Raw genomic sequence first — 16,842 nt, 5'->3', positions numbered from 1 at the left:
AGGTGGTCGTGCTGCTGCCAAGGTTAATCCAAACAATCTAAGAATCAATTTCTTTAATGATTCAGCTGCTTGACGTTATGAAATGCACAATGTACTGTAACAAAGCTCCCATGTCCCAATACAATTAATCATTCTGCAGCTATAGGATTCAAGGCATAAGAATCATCCAAAAAGCACCACCAAACAAGAGATCTAGGTTTAATCTAGATGCCTCTCCAGAAAGCCTGTAAGCCTCCATCTACTTTTGTTAACTTACCACAACAACACAGGGATATTCCACACTGTAGTACCAGCCCTAAATGCACCCATAGGAGAAATTTCTCCCTAGTGGGTGATTGTTCACAAGTTATAAATTCTACAGGTAAAAGCATATTAAAATTCAAACTGGATTACAATGGACCAGTCTTCCTCGGTCAATGCACATATGCATCCTGCAATTTCATACTGTAATACTGTAAACTGAGGTCCTGTCACAGCTCTCTGGATCTTTTCATTGTGACATCCCAGCACTGTAATAATATGATTTAAGGTCCAGACAGAAAATGTATCAAACTCTGAAGCACACACAGTAGCAGAAAGAAGGGTACTGTTTTCGATGTGCTCACTGCACATTATGCCTATGCGTGCCTTAATTTGATCAATTTTGTTAGAAATAATTACAACCATTGAAACAATTTCAACAAAAACAAAGCAGTTTTTCATACAAGTATCTACAGCCGATCTGCTTAGCTAATACTTTTATACAAGGTCATATACTCTCCAGTTGACAGATCTTTAGGACCCATAAATCATAATGTAACACTAGAGAGTAGCCAACAGCATTGCCTTTAAGATATCAACTAAAGCCAAATACATTCAAATTCCTTTAGGGGAAAATCTTGGACATATGCCAATCACCAATTAGGCCTCCATTTAAGATTTGCAATAATCTGTGCTCTACAGATATCATTACACAAACAACTACCTGAATTCGTCAATACAAGCAACAGACTATTCTTCCTCTCTTGCTTTTAAAAGCACATTTAAAACTTAAAAGTCTGCCTACTCCTGACCAGGACAATGACTGGTTGACCTGGGCCAAAGTTATCCCTAACATTAAGCAACCATTTACAAATGCTGGACGTCACCTACAGCCTACATGTGATGCATCAGAAAAAGCAATTCTAAGCTCGCCTATGTGTTGGTCAGACTAGTAAACTACAATGCACACTTCAATTCAACTACTGGGTACATACACCACTTCTCTGTAAAGAAAGGATGCACAAGTCCTTGGCACTGATTCAAAAATTCCTCAAACACATGTAACTGGGTGATTAATAATTAAAACCTTTTTTTAATTTTGCAGACTTTACATTGCCGATTACCTAAACCCACTAAAATAAGTTGGAAAAATACTCTTGAGAACCAGACATAAACCACTCGTTTAACCAGTGACCTATAAACCACACTCAAGAGGTATCAGCTATTAAAGACGGCTTTTGATCACTCACTTATTTGAAAAAGCACAGTTTAGTGGATTGTGTTGCAATTTCCAAATAAAGAGCACTGTAGATTGTTATTTTCAGACAGCGCTGGCTTTAAGTCCTCCTTGTGATTTGCATTCCACTGCGAACGCCATACAATCAGCCAGAAGAGAGTAAATGACACAGTTCAGGTTCCTAATATGTCAGCATTTATCTTTGGTATCGAGAAACCCAAATACCATTTTCTTTTTTAAAAAGCAATTTTCATATATTTCCTCACTCCAAGGGAAAAAAATCCCAATGATGGGATTTCAAACTCAGAAAAATGTTGCTCCTGCACTGTGGCTTCTCGACAGGAGGAGGTAAACTGAGACAATCCCAGGGGTGCTCGTCACACTGGAGAAGTCTACATTTCTAGAGCTGCTTTTCCAAGTCTGACTGAGCCTGTTAATCACACTACTGTGGCTCCGCAGCCAAGAACAGAATTTGAAGAACTGCGCAACAGCCTTTAATTACGTTTTCCTCAAAAACCTACAAACTACAGTGCGTTTGGTCTGAACAACGAGAGAAGAAAAAAAAATCTGTATTTTCACACATAAAAGCATTTAAGGTCCTAACATTTCATGAGAGGCATCTGTGCAGAATTAAACAGTTGAAAATACCAGAAGAGGTATTAAAACGTAGATATTACATCTTCAGCAGTGGTTTTTAAGTATTTTTTAAAGGGCTGTTCATCACAAAGAATGTTTGTAATGAATAATGTTTTCCTGTAATTTAATTATTTTAACACACTGCAGTTCTTACATACTGTAGAGTGAAGTCTGGTGGTTGGTAAAATATTGCCATTGCCATGATACAGCAGCAACCAGAGAGATAATATTTTAGAACGACTGGTGAAATGCCTAATTTCCATTCCTATAAAAATAAATAAAAGCCATTAATCCCTGTCTGGATATGTCCAATGTAAACTTAAACTGCTGAGCCTCAGGGTGTGTTTGAAACCCAGGGCAGTCGATTAAAACTGAGCAAGCAATCCTTAACCCATAAATAATAAAAAAAAAACATGATTTCACAATATCTTAATTTTAGTAGCCCAGAAAAAACGTGAAACCCTTTACATAATATGCAGACAACATTTTAATAGTATGCACATGGCTACTGGTACATCGTGACAGCTACCTGATAATATTTTCAGAATGAAATGCCCAGTCCTGTGGGATTCCTTTATTTTTAATTAAAACTAACAGAAAAATAAATGAAACTGTCAAATAAGGAAGGCACATCAAGTTTGAAGACAGCTAACAAATTCCAGTTGCGTAGTTTTTTTTTCCTGGTAGCTTTGCTGCTCAGCCACCTGAAGGAGGTGCAGGGTTGCTCTTATCCATGTTGCTATAAGCACAGACAGGCTCTTCTGCAAGTCCTTGCCTGTCTTCTTGTAAAAAGAAGAACTTTTTTTTACTGAAACTTCAACCAAGTAAAATCTGAAAACAAAACAGGCAGATACACCTAAAGTTATTTCACATCTCATGCATGACAGATAGTGCTGTAAGGGAGAAAAAAAAATACTTATGGCCATTTAGTCAGCCAAATCTGAGGTGGGAACAATTACCTAAGCACCCAACTGAAGAAACTAACCGTTTCAACAGTGGAACGGCACTTATTTCTCCATCAAAAACACCCATTTTGGTAGAGCAATCACAATTCCATTAAGGGAAAGACTTTGGCATAAAGATGTGCTGATGCCGGTTTTTAAAACACTCACACAGATCATACACACTGAAAATATGAAGTTCTCCCCTAACAGCAGTATCAATACTGAAAGTTTCATAGTATTGTTTTTATACATGACCTACGTCCCACTAAGAACATGTACTACAAATATAAATAGTCAAAAATATTAGTAGAAGTCTAGAAATAATGGTCAGTTTCAGATTATACAGTAAGTATACCAACCTGAAGAGCTTGTGCTGTTGAACCAATTTAAAACCATGGACAGATTTTAAAATAAAAATGAAACAACCATAATGGGGAAAAAAAACAAACGTTCTACAATCCAGAAGAAGAAAAACAAAACGCTGAATAAAACGTATTTAGCAATGTAACAATGATCAGTGCAGTTAGATAAAAATCAGAAGGCTAACTCATTATTAGTGACTTAATTTTAAATGATTTCAAATCTTATTTTCTGATCTCAAGTGAAAAACAAAGCCCAGACAATTCAAATAATTCTTTAAATTTGAGCTAATGTTATATACAGCAGTTCCCTAAAGTCAGCACATTATGCCAAAGCCACTCGCTTAGTCCAGTCCACGCAGCAGATGACTGAACCATAAGTCTCCTAATTACCAAATGGAAATGCCAAGTTCCAAGTTTAAAAATCAACTACAGAACCTTAATTATTCATTTCACAATAATTGGGACAAGTATAGCAAAGCAGTATTCGGTTTTGCCACTCCACTTGTCAGCAGAATAATGAAGCTTTCTGCTGGTCTTGTTAAATCTTACAGTATCTATTTCTCTCAAAACTGAGTCAATGGTATTGATTGAAGATCTGCTGAGGAGGGAGTGTTGTATAATAAGGAATTTAACAAAAATAAAATGGGATTTTAAATCACAGGGAACTGTAATATTTAGTGCATACATTTTAATTTATTTAATGCATATACTGACATAACTAAGCTTGGCTTTTGTATTCATGGACACCTGTTTTTTTCTTTACAATGACCAAATCAGCTTTGCTCTTGTGTGTACACATCACTACGGAGTACTGCATGTTTGTGCAATTTTTCCATTAAAGGTCTACAAAGGTTTCCAAAATTATGTAAAATTTGATACTTCAGAATTTCCTTACATCTCAAGTAGAGTTACCACGTTCAAGGTTAAAAGGCCTGCTCTTCTTGGGATTAGTTCTACGCATCTCCTGCTTACTAATTTTCCCCATTTTTTTTTTTCAGGACAGAGAATGACAGAGAATGTGTACTTTTTTCAAAAACGTCTGACAAACCACCTGAATATAAATGCAGTTACATTATTTAATGCCTGCATAGACACTGTTTTCCCCCCCAAGATTAAAAACAGTTAAAGATCACAGTATGTACTGTATATCCGAGTCTGACTTCTCCCTGCTCTGACCATGCTGAAAACTAAGACTGCCAGATTCCATCCTCTTTGTGGAAAAAAAAATCAGCCAGCCATATGTTTCTGCACCTTCAACAATTAAAATTTTCTAATTACTTAATTTCTGTGACAGCACATTTCCCCGCTGGCTTGCTTTAACCTAAAAATTCTGCATCTCAGCTACGTGACATCTGCTTAGATATCAGAACATTCTGGCTTTGTATAAAAAAAATTAATTTGCAAAAGACAGCAGGAATGACATTGTTATGGAGGTGCTGTAACATATTCATAACTTAATTTGCTCTGCATGGCTCTCATGTCTTATACACCCACAACTCATGAAAAAAGAAGACTTCAGTTCAGCACAGAATATTGACTATTATGGTACACAGTAGATATACTGGCACAGACTCCTCTGACATCCAAGCCATTATAAAATGAATTTGCACTCTAGCACCTTTAAATTTAGAAAATAAAATCCTTATGCTTATACATGCATCACAAAAGTAACTGTAATTAAAATAACACCCTACCATGACCTCCTGGCTAAAAACAAAGTCAAAATCCCCAGAACCTCTAGGGTCTTTAGATCAGATTTAAACCTAAGCACATTCAATTTACTTGAGTGCATCCAACAGAATTCACCCCAATATGACTAACCATTGCAGTGCAGCAGAGCCTAAGCAGGGTTAGTAAGCATCTGGATTGGAAGGTTGCCTGAGTCCAATCTCAATCTAAAGAAAGGCTTACCCTCAACAGAAAAGTGAACATCTCTTCTTGGCACCGCAATGGAAAAAAATACACAAGACTTGGCGTAAACTTCCATCACACTCCCTAAGCGTATTATCCCAATAAGGAACCCTTGACAAAAAACAAAACAAATTTCACATTTTTTTCAGGTGCACAGATTTTTTTTTTTAATGTTGATCTATGCCATAGCACCATATGAATTAGTAAGAAGAGAAATCGTATCAAGCTTTTGAATCAAGCTTTTAGACAGGAAATACTGAAGAGTCTAATCTATAGACGACTGTTACTGCATGTTCGACAAAAATACCTGAGCCTTCTGAGGGAGTCAAAAAGAAATTACAAAAAATAATGCTATTATCATTAATGAAGAGATAAACAAGAATCAAATTAGCTGTTACATCCATAAAAACAACCTATAGAAATAGCTGAGTCAGACTGGGAATTTTTGTTTATCTACTTAGCTCAATTCCTGTTGCTTACTGTGTATTTCTTTTATACCCTCAAACAAAACAAAAAACGGCAAAACAAAACTGAGTATGTTGCCTTCACAAAGCAAGACAATATAATCAGCTTTCCCCCCCCCCCCCAAAATGTAATGTGTCTATATGCCAGAATTGCACCAGGGCTCTACACAGGTAACAGTGAGAGTAGCACACCTTAGCCAGTTACATCAGCATCTACAGGGGTGTGGGAAATGTTCCAAAATCCACTCCCTCTATTCATCGTTTTCTGATAGCAGAAAACATATTGCAATACCAAGATACTGACAAAGATCTGCAAATCTGAAACATCAGTCACATCCCTACTGTCTATTTGAGAGATGTTTTAATAAATAATGTATACTATTTCTGGAAAAAAGTAAAGCCTCCTGGGCATCTGCTACTGAAAAAGACTTGCTCTGAAAATGGAATCACTGACCTTCTGTATAGGAGCTATATGATGATAATAAAAACAAGCAAAAGGTATTTCCAAACTCATACTTAGCACACAGGTAGGCTAAAGATGAAAAACTGTGAATGCTAGGCTTGTAATTAAAACGGTATTATTAATACAGTATAAGACAAAAATACATTTTGGTATACTACTTCAAGGAATCTGATGTAATGGGAGTTGTTCATTACTCATATATGACCAAGTGTCTGAGAACTTTCAAACAATCTCAGGAGATGTGCCCTGCAGAACAGTGTTAATACGGCTGTAAATCTCACCTGACCTTTTAAATATTTTAGAAGCTGTCTTTGTGGACAAGGTCCTCCAGCTACAAAAACTTTGTAACCACATCACCACCAATGAATTCATGACAGCCTCATTCTGTTTTTATGGCTGCGACTATGCCTCTGAAAAGGTTAGAGTAACATGCACCATAAAAAAAACATGGAGACATCTGTTAACTTCACATAATCTAAAACAACATCCATACTGCAAAAAACATAACATTTTGGACAGGACTCAATGAGGTGAAACACCGTTCTTATAAGTATTATACTGCTTCTATTATATGCAGATGCAGTAGTCTTCAAATGTATCTTAGTCATCACAACACATCAATCTGTATGCAAAACCAAAAATAAGAACGACCTTTTAGAAAACGCGAAAATTGCAAACTTACCGTCATCCAGTCTAAAGATCGATCCTCAGCCAACAAACACACCATCAGTAACCCACTCAATGAGCAAAGCATCGAGTGTCCCCTGCACAACAATGTGAGAGCAGACCCAGTTCAAACCGTGCAGATACCCGCTTGATTTACGGCATGAAGATCTCCTAATCTCTTGCTTGTACCCTGCATGTCAAGCAACCCTTATCTGAGAGTTTGTAATGAGTTACTGTCATGTATCACATTTTGAACTGATAGGCACAAATCCTGCCCCTGCCTCTAACGCCTTTTAATTGATCATAATCACATTACTTTCAACACGGATAAGATGAAAAGCAACACGGTGCACTGCACATGTAACTTGTAAGTTTCAAAATGTCCGGAAATACTTATTAACTGTTAAATACTTACAGTTACACACTTCTTGTAATGTAATGTACGCGGTTGTTTGTATGTAGGATGCCCATTACTATGTAGGAAAGAAACCAGAATCTGCGTTCACTACAGGCTACTTTGCAGTTCCTCAACACGAAAGTGCAACTAGCAAGAGTGAAAGCTAGTTTTATCGACCTACATTCGACTGCAAACAAAACACGTTGCACCCCACTACGCAAAACTATAGTCATGTTAAAGACGCGATTATGCTACTGTAAAATACTCAATGTTTTCAAAGAAAGAGGCGTTCCCTCTCTTTTAGTGAGGGGGAGGGGAAAATGTTGAATGTGTCTTGAAAAACATGGTGAACTTCTGTTAGCTTACCCATCTTTTATATAACAATCCCAAACTAATCGTGTCCCAGTCTACGACAGCGTGTATCCATTTTTTTTTAGCTGTGCCCCTCAGATGAGTCACTTGAAAACCGACAGAAGTCCAAAGACCCGCCTGTGCTTCGCATTTCTTCTCAGTTCTACAAAGTAAGCATGCCATTTAAAATTCTCACACCGCACATTCAAACCACAGCAGGCAGTTACAGTTGTATGCCAAGAATCCGTATGGTGCAAAGCTCTGGTTGTCCCTGACCCGTTTTCTCCATCGACTTCTGCGGGAACAGCCCTTAATGTACCCCATATGTGGGGCAACCCAAATCAGCGGAGAACCTCCACTCTAATTCCAGGCTTCCGTTTCTCTCCAGGAGTCTGTCAGGCCGAGCGGTTTCTTCTCCTCGTTCACACACTGGCCGAGTCCGGGGTGACTCGTCACACCAGCACCGAGTCACGCATACATACCGAGAGACAAGAGTGGCTTAAGAACAAAAACATTCGTACTTATTACAAGATAAGTGTAGTACTTACCCCTTAGCACCAGCTATGTCTAAAGCGGTAAAAAAAAAGAAGAAGAAACGCTTCGTTCTAGCTACGCTCGACCCGCAAGCTCCGCCGTCTGGGGGTTGGGGTGCCTGCAGATTTTTCACAGAGGCGGACGGGGCTCGCCGCTAGGTCCCGGTTTTGTGTTGCTGGCTGGTCTGGTGGGAGAAATGTGAGAAGGTCTCTTTTTATTTCTGCAGCACACAGGGAGAAAGAAACGCTCAACGGTCGCTAGAGGGCATCGGCGCAGCCAAGTTAACCATCTGTGTGCTGCGAATGAGAAAGGGAGGAGTGTTTTTTTTTTATTATTTCTGATGTTTCTTCGGATTGCCCCCTGCACGATGTGTGCGTTATCGAAGCTCTTAAATCAGCTTTGCATCAAGCATGTCATACAGCAGAAACCGGTAAAGAGTGTGTAGATTTACTGTCGTCCCAGAGAGGGTGTTTTTTTTTTCCATTTGCCCTGCACCTATTACCCACATCTGTTATAAATATTATATTTTAGCACTAGTGTTATAGCAAAATGTATATGGTGCCCTCGACGACAAAGAATAAAAACGCGTAAGCCTTTCTTTCTTTCTTATAAGTTTACACAGATCCATGTGTTTTAAATTAGATTGACTGAATGTATGCTGTGCTCCACTTCCAAATCCATACATCATCGTACTTTTCCGAGGGTTTGGCTGCTGGAGTTTCCACTCGGAATGTCTGGAAAAGGACCACATTTTTCAAAGCAAATGGGAGCAAAGCATGAAATGACATAGTTTATGGGAAAAAAAAACGGTTAAGATTACTTCTAGGTTTACAACAGTTTTATTAGGATGCACTCAAGGACTGAACTGATACAGCTATTGTAAGAGGGCAGGGTCTTTACCTGTATAGAACATTTCATTTTACAACATAATCTCAGGTTTTTGTTTTTGCTATTTCAGGACTGCTTAACAGATGGCAGGGAGTAGAGTTTAGGATGCTGGACTCATATCCAGAAGACTGGATGTTGATCCCCAGTGTTGGGGAGTTCTTGTCCTCTCAAATAAGGTATAGTACATGCTGAGGTAGATCACTTTAAGATAAAAGCCTCAGCCAAATAAAATAATAATTCTGCAGTTATGTTCAATACCTGGTAAATGTATTTCTTAGACGTTTATTCAGGATTCTACATTTGTATGCCTAATTGTTTTGAGCATACCTAAACCACTGAGCACATCTGAATTGAAAATCACTGTATGCAAAATTATTACAATAGCTTTAACAAACATCACATGAAAAAGCTGGGTAAAGGGACGCTCACAAGAGTTCTGTGTAAACATTGCTTATAATGAAAGAGAAACAGATCATGTCAGTGCACTCACACAGATGTGAGTTGAAGCACTGGAACTCATTTTCACTCTCAAGAGTTGAGCCCGCAGATTAAAAGTCAATTTTGTAGGCTTAGGTCTCTGATTTGTGACCCGTTTAAGAATGCATTCTGACACTACTGGGTCAGGACACTGACATCATACGCCAAGCCTCAAGGATTTTACCCCTCACATAATTTGCAAACCCTGTATGCATTAATTTTGCATGCAACCAATCTGGTACCCAGCCTGTTCTCCTATGGTTGTGAGCTACACTTTGCCCTACTTCGCAATAATGGCACCTATTACTGATTTGCTTTTGTCAGATCACGTAAGTGTTAAACTAGCAGTGGAGAAGTCAAACAATGTATGCCCCCCAAGACTAATGAGAGCTTCTTGTTTCTGTTACAAATTGTGTGAAGGAACAGAGCCTGACCTAGATAGCACTGTAACCCCGTGGTCCAATTAATCATCTAGTTCACCAGTCCAAGAGAAAAATCCATTTGTAGACAGCATTACAAAGAACTGCCAAAGGTCTATAGTTTCCTTATCTACACAGCCTTCTGGGTTCTGGTAAAACTTTTTCATATTGGAACGGACCATTAGTCTTTAATTGGACTTTACCACCAGAAAGTCAATGTTATTACCCTTCAGCGTAGATCCAGAAATATTAAAAGCAACTTTTTAATTAGGAGACATATTTATTTGAGCACCTGCTGTTGCATCTCTGCTTTTTTTGTTCCCCATGTTCAATGGCTGATATGTTTTTGTAGTTCTATTTTTTAATCCATTATGATACCGTTGCTTTTAGGATTTTGGTACTTATTTTTTTCTGAAGACAATGACTTTGTTTTATTTCAGACCATACGTTTGTAGCGAAAGCAAAAAGCAAAGAAATTGACTTGGTTAATATGCAGGTTGACATTTGACTTAAAAATGCTAGATAATTATCAGGAAAGAATATTGTAATATTCTTTGCAGGGAGCAAAGAACTGCAGTTTCTTTGCAGCTTTAAAATATAAAATCAAAATGTTTTGTGCCCCTTTTTTGAAAATGAATCCTATTAAATTCAATTTTATTTTCTCCTACTGTAGGTGCTGTTCATGGAAAAAAAGGCACAAAAGCAAAATATAAATATCATCCTCTCCTCACATTTTCTAAATGCCTTATAAATCAATAGTTGTAAACCACATATGTGTTTAAGGACAATACCAAAGAGAGGTTCAAGAATTGTTTTTTGCTTATCAGCTAGAAAAGTGTGTGGTAAATGCTATATTCTGTCCTGCTTTTGAATGTCAAGGAAGTTGTTTAGTACCACATGCATCACATAACCTCAAATAACATTTTTCTGAGCTGGTAGATAGGATGAGTCATTTTTATTGGCAAGCGTCTTTTATGAAAAGCTTTTACTGAGCTCAAAAAAAAACTTTTACAATTATCTAATAAGATATGCCTCATGAGAACATGGTTCACAGCACAATAGGTTTTAACTGTATTATTGGCATTATAGCTATTCTGTAACAGCTCCTTTTATATGGACTGACTGATTAACATTATGTATGGATTTCTTGGATTGATCACCAGACCTTTACAGCCATTAAGGATCCTGAAATAATTTCAAAATAGAAGCCTGCAAACGAAGAATAATATTTCTCACTCTTTGAAGAGGTGATCTTGAGGAGGTTATGATTTCAAATTATGGGTTTATAGTCATGGATTTACTGAAGGGAAGTGAATAAGAACATTATTAGACAATAGAATGTACATCAGCCAGTATATTCAACCCATTTTTTTCACATTCCAGACCTGTCTTAGGGAAAAAGCCCCCTGATTCTCTTCTTCTTCTTCTGAAGCATGCTAAGCCCTCATCACCAGATTTGGTCAAAAAATCTTTGCTCCATCGTTACAGGTACCATTTCATTTTCACCTGAACTTTTTAAACTTTTTTTTTAAATTTTGAATTTGCAGTTTAACACCCTTCCCCCCCAAAAACCCCGGACAGTGACTCACGTTGCCCACTCATAAGCCTGCACCTCTTCATGTGACAATGTCACTATTCGTGTTCTTGGTTCATTTAAAAGAAGCAATGTTTTTGAAGTAAGGCAATGAAACCTTCACTAAAGGTGCAGACATAATCATTTATGATTCTGTTACCAATGTAATTCAGTGTCGGGGTATTGCAGCAGAATAGTCAGGAGAATAGGCAACCACTATGGGCATAGACACAAAGACGTTCTTCTCCAGTTTATTATGGGGCCTAATGATATTTATAAATCATTTCTCAAAACAAGATATCTACAGATGAAGGCTTTTTTATTCAACATCCAATCTTGTACAGAAAATCAAAAAGGTTTATTAGTTCAATGATAGCACTAGAGGAAGACAATGAAGGCATTACTGAAGTATACCTGTGGACATTCCATTGTTTTACACTCTTTAAATTATAATATATAAATATGCAATGGAAACACTTGAGGGAAATGACTCTTGGAGTCAAGGGATAGACTTGATCATTACGAGTATGACAAATCATCATTTCAGCCTCAAAGGGATATTAGTAATGTGATTTAGGTGTTTGATGTTCCAAAGGGATTTGAATAAGCCATTCATTCAGCCATTTCCTGAAAATCACTGTCGAAAAAGAGATCCTGCATTATTTGAAAACTAAAAAAATGTACAACTGGGAAAAGGGTGTCCTTTTTCTGTTATGTAGTAATTGTTACAATGATATCTTGGAAGCATCACGGCCTTACTCTGATTAAGGCTATGCATTTGCATATTATGTTCCTTACCGCCTAGCCTTTTAAGTTGAAGTAAGTTGTGAATTTATATTTTTGCATGGTGACTTTTGGTGAACAAAAGTAGGAGGATCACAAGTTTATCATTTATACATGTTAAAGTTTTGAGAAAAACACTATTTTGATTGCAACTTTGGTGTTTTAAAGCGTAGACACTTTTTAATCAGTTCCAATGCTTTCACTTACAGACGCTTCATCTTTCATTGCAATAGAAGAAAGTTTCTTTCACACCGTATATAAAGATGGTCAGTCTGAATCACTGAGAAAGACGGGTTTGTACTGCTACAAAATGGGTTACCACTGTATAAAGGATTACCACTAAGTAGGCAAAGAGTGGTATGGTCATATACTTTCCTCTGACATTGATTGTCATAGGGCCTAACTGGAGTGAAGTGGCTATCATAAATGAAAACATCTGCCACAGAGCAAACTTGTGTCAGCCAAATGCTGGTGATAGACTGAGAAAGAACCTAATTGGACAAGCATGTAAACCACAACAGATGGTGGAGATTGTCCCACATGATCTTGCCTTGTGGCAGGCATGGCAAACAAAGTACAATTCACTTTAATAACTAAGTGTAGTCCAACGCTGTGTTAGGTAGGGCTCTTGATAAACTGTCTAATCACTGTAGTGGATGTTTGTCTTCAGCATCCAGTACAGTGATTAAAAAAATGATTAGTGTGACCTGTGATTCAATATAAATAATATAATATATATATAATAATCCTTATACTTACAGTATATAGCACTTTTTCTGGACACTCCAGTCAAAGCTCTTAACAGGTAATGGGGACTTCCCTCCTGTACCACCAATGTGTAGCTCCCACCTGAATAATGCAACAGCAGCCAAAGTGTACCAGTATGCTCACCACACATCAGCTTTCATTGGGGAGGAGAACAGAGTATTGAAACCAATTCATAGATTGGGATTATTAGGAAGCCGTGATTGGTAAAACCCCTACTCTTTTTTCCGAGAAATGCCCTTGGATGAGTGTGGAGAGTCAGGACCTCTGTTTTACATGAGTGCTCTCCCTACTGGTCCCACTAACACCTCTTCCAGCACCAACCTTAGCTTTCTCAAGAGGTCTCCCATGCAGGTACTAGCCAGGTTTAGTTTCAGTGGGTTGCTAGTTGTGAGTAGCGGGAAGATATAGCTGCTGACTCAGGAGAATAAAGCAAAAGATAACTTGTAGCCCTTGTCTAACACAAAAGACAAGATTACCGCAATATGTGTAAAGTTGCTAATTAGCTAAATACATTGTGTTTCCAATTAGTACCCATTTCCATAAGCGGTTTATTAGGTACACATCCACTTATTCATATGTTGTGTTTTCTTTGTTACCAAATAGCTGTCTCAAGTGGCAAAAGATGATACAATCCTGGTTTACTACGCATGAAAAAATCTTCGTGCTTCAGCAAGTTTAGAGATATGAGACTTTTCAAATGTAAAACATTTATGTAGCATAAAAGCATTTTATCTTCAAATCTTAATTCATTTCTTTCCAGGTTATGTGGTTGTGCAATGTAAAGCTTTTTTACCATTATTTTAGGCAAAATGTTTTATAAAGTATTTTGTCGAAATTTCACATTCAAGGAAGTCACCCTAGCTTTCAATTGAACTGTATTAAATAAAATAATTTCTCAGCGTTTTTGTCAGTAAATGTATTTCTTTTTAATACATGAAAGATGATTGGAATGATAAAAAGAGCAGCACATTCTTTTACTAAATGTTACTTTAAAAAAGAAGACTTGTAATTACTTTTCAAAGATATTAGACCCATTTCCAAATTCTGAACATTCACATTAATGACACTATGACACTAAAAAGAATTTTTAATTGAAATATGAAAGCAAGCCACTGTGTATAGTATTTTAATATTTTGTCCCCTAAAAGAATCTTGTTTTTGGGACCTGGATACAGTATCTGTGAGATAAATATTAATTCTTGGCAAAATAATTTCTGTAGACAATTAATAGACGTGCATTTTATAGGGTACTTTCTTCCATGTAAACAAAGCACATATTAGCTATGGCTCTGAAATAATGTTTAAAAGTGAATTGCAAATTCAGTATCTTTTTGTTGACATTTCTAGTATTATTTAGATTCATTGTGGAAATATTGTTTTTTATGCTTCTCAGTGTTTCCCAGTGGAAAGCAAACAATTTCTCTAATATGTCTAGTAATACAACATCCTGCTTGAAATCTGTATAATGCAAACAAAAACCAGATAAATCTTTCTACCAGTGTACTCTGATATATACATAATAAAAAAATTAATATAAAGAGAATTTAAAACAATTATTTAAAGGTATCTAACAAATTCTGTGACTAGATACAAAGTGTTTCTACTTTAAAATCTGAAATGTATATTTAAAATAATAATACATTATGTTTTTCTGGTGCTATGCTATACTTTTAAAAGCTAAAAACACACCTACTAAAAGTTATAATTCAAAGACGTGTGCAATCCCAAGAGCTCTCAAAAACCACTTTTACAAAACAAATTGTTACAAGTAATAATGTTATAATTAAGATGCTTGTTGATGTTATAACAGCTTTGAAAGGCATTTATTTTAATGAAATGACACTGTAATACTGTAAATATAACAATGCCTTGTACTAAACATCTTTGTAAATTCAACCTTAATGTTCAATCACAATTCATAGCACTGGCAATATATTTCTCTGTGGAATAACTGCCAAAGTTTAATTTCTGAATATCTCTGTTTAGGAGCCTGGCAGGGTCACAGGTTTATGAGTCTTGCTATTCAAGCTTTCTCCAGACATTATTTCCTATTTCTAAGTTACCAAACCCTGGAGTAATGAGACATCACATAGCAGTAACCTTCTGTAGTTTTATGAGATCATAGTATGCAGTATATTACAGACACTTCAGGGTCTGTAGTGGGAAATGATATGAAAGAAATACATAAGTAAAAAGGGTACTGTTCTTTGTGTCTCTCTACTGGGAAAAGATTATTTTTCATTGCACAGAACTGGCTGTATTTCACAGTCATTCCATTTTCAAGTACTTCACCCTTTATGTCATATGCAGTACATCTGTTTGATAAACGGATGTCTCTTGACTGCTGCAGTGATAATACCTTTCTACTGCCATTGGCCATGTCTGTGCTTTTAAATAAACAGGGGAGGCTTATGTCTCCGTTAGTGTTGATCTCTAATCTTTAACATCATCAACTTGCTAATTGTTTTTTTCTGACCAGTGCGGTTAGGAGCACCAATGCTGCTAATCACATACAATGTAAACCAAGGCAGATCCACTTAAAAGCAGAACTCTAGCGCCAACATGGACGCCGAAGGGCTATGCTAATCCTGAGCTTTTCTCTGAATGCTTCACTCTCTACGTCCACACCCCTCTCTTTTCCTCTGGGTACACAAACTTGATGCCTTCAATGGACACTTTGAGAACAACATTGTCATTGTTTGTCTCCCATTATGTACTGATTATTATTACCCAGTGGATAAACACAAGGCCCCATTCTCCAGTGGAGCTAATCCCTTGCCTCTGTGGAGTTTACAATTCAACTCAAATTTCCTACTGAACTGTAAACCAGTTCTGTGGTGCTGCCAGGTGAATTTAAAAGCAAACATAAATTTGAATGTTTTTCTGTCACTTAAATACGAAGTATCACATGGGAATGAATTATATTCTTTTAACCCTTACAGATGGGATTGATACAGAATTTAGATGCTGTACACACACATATACTGTATATAGATTATTAGAATATCTTCAAGTATAATACACATTTCTGTTAGATTTATGAGTCATTCACCAGCTCTTGTTCTCCAAATGCTTACGAGTGGGTTATCGGATCCTTTTGACTCTTGTCCTCCCTCCCCTATCCAAAATTCTCCCAAAGTTGCAGGACTTTCTGAGAAACTTGCAAATAGGTGACACTAAATTTTAAGTAAACAAAGCTTTTATGTGCTTTGTATTTAGTGATCATTCAAAATAGTGGTTTTGAGAAAACATGAGATTGAACAGGTTTAATCTTTAAAATTAAATAGAGTAATGAACAATTAAGTAAATAAGTGGTTAAATATGCCTTTGGTATGAATGTAATGTATCTTTAAAAAAGCAGTTTTGAATACTATTGCAAGTCATTTTATTAAAAAAAATACATACTGACTGGGAAAATCAGACCTTATGTGCATAATGACAATATTTTGAAATACCCCCCTTTAAATGTAGTTATGTACCATATTTTTACAGTTTTCTCCTTTTAAAATGTTTTATATATATTCCATCAGGTATAACAATAATTATTTATTTTGTCTTTCAATTCTTCTACGTTTTCATAGACATATAACGACGATTTTATTTTAGAAGTGGATCAGTATTCAAGTCACAGTTTACCACGTCATTATAGTAAATTTGTGCATCATCACTTCCGAAAAGCACTAACTCCTAATACCACTAGGGTGATTACCATAACGTTTTAATGACGTC

At 36.7% G+C, this 16,842-nt stretch overlaps 1 protein-coding gene across 1 annotated transcript in view; it reads right to left on the bottom strand.

The window, feature by feature from the left end:
- ndst1b (N-deacetylase/N-sulfotransferase (heparan glucosaminyl) 1b) overlaps positions 1–8,443 on the bottom strand; it is an 81,752-nt gene extending 73,309 nt beyond the window's left edge. Inside the window, exon 1 of the mRNA XM_088932115.1 lies at positions 8,220–8,443. The gene's annotated coding sequence lies outside the window, so the exon portion shown is untranslated. The remainder of the gene's footprint in view (positions 1–8,219) is intronic.
- Positions 8,444–16,842: the final 8,399 nt, after the last annotated feature.

This window comes from Atractosteus spatula, chromosome 14 (genome assembly GCF_055471065.1).
Source record: "Atractosteus spatula isolate fAtrSpa1 chromosome 14, fAtrSpa1.hap1, whole genome shotgun sequence".
Classification (NCBI taxonomy): domain Eukaryota; kingdom Metazoa; phylum Chordata; class Actinopteri; order Semionotiformes; family Lepisosteidae; genus Atractosteus; species Atractosteus spatula.
The sequence above is the reverse complement of the archived record's forward strand: the minus strand, read 5'-3'. Positions and strand labels throughout refer to the sequence as shown.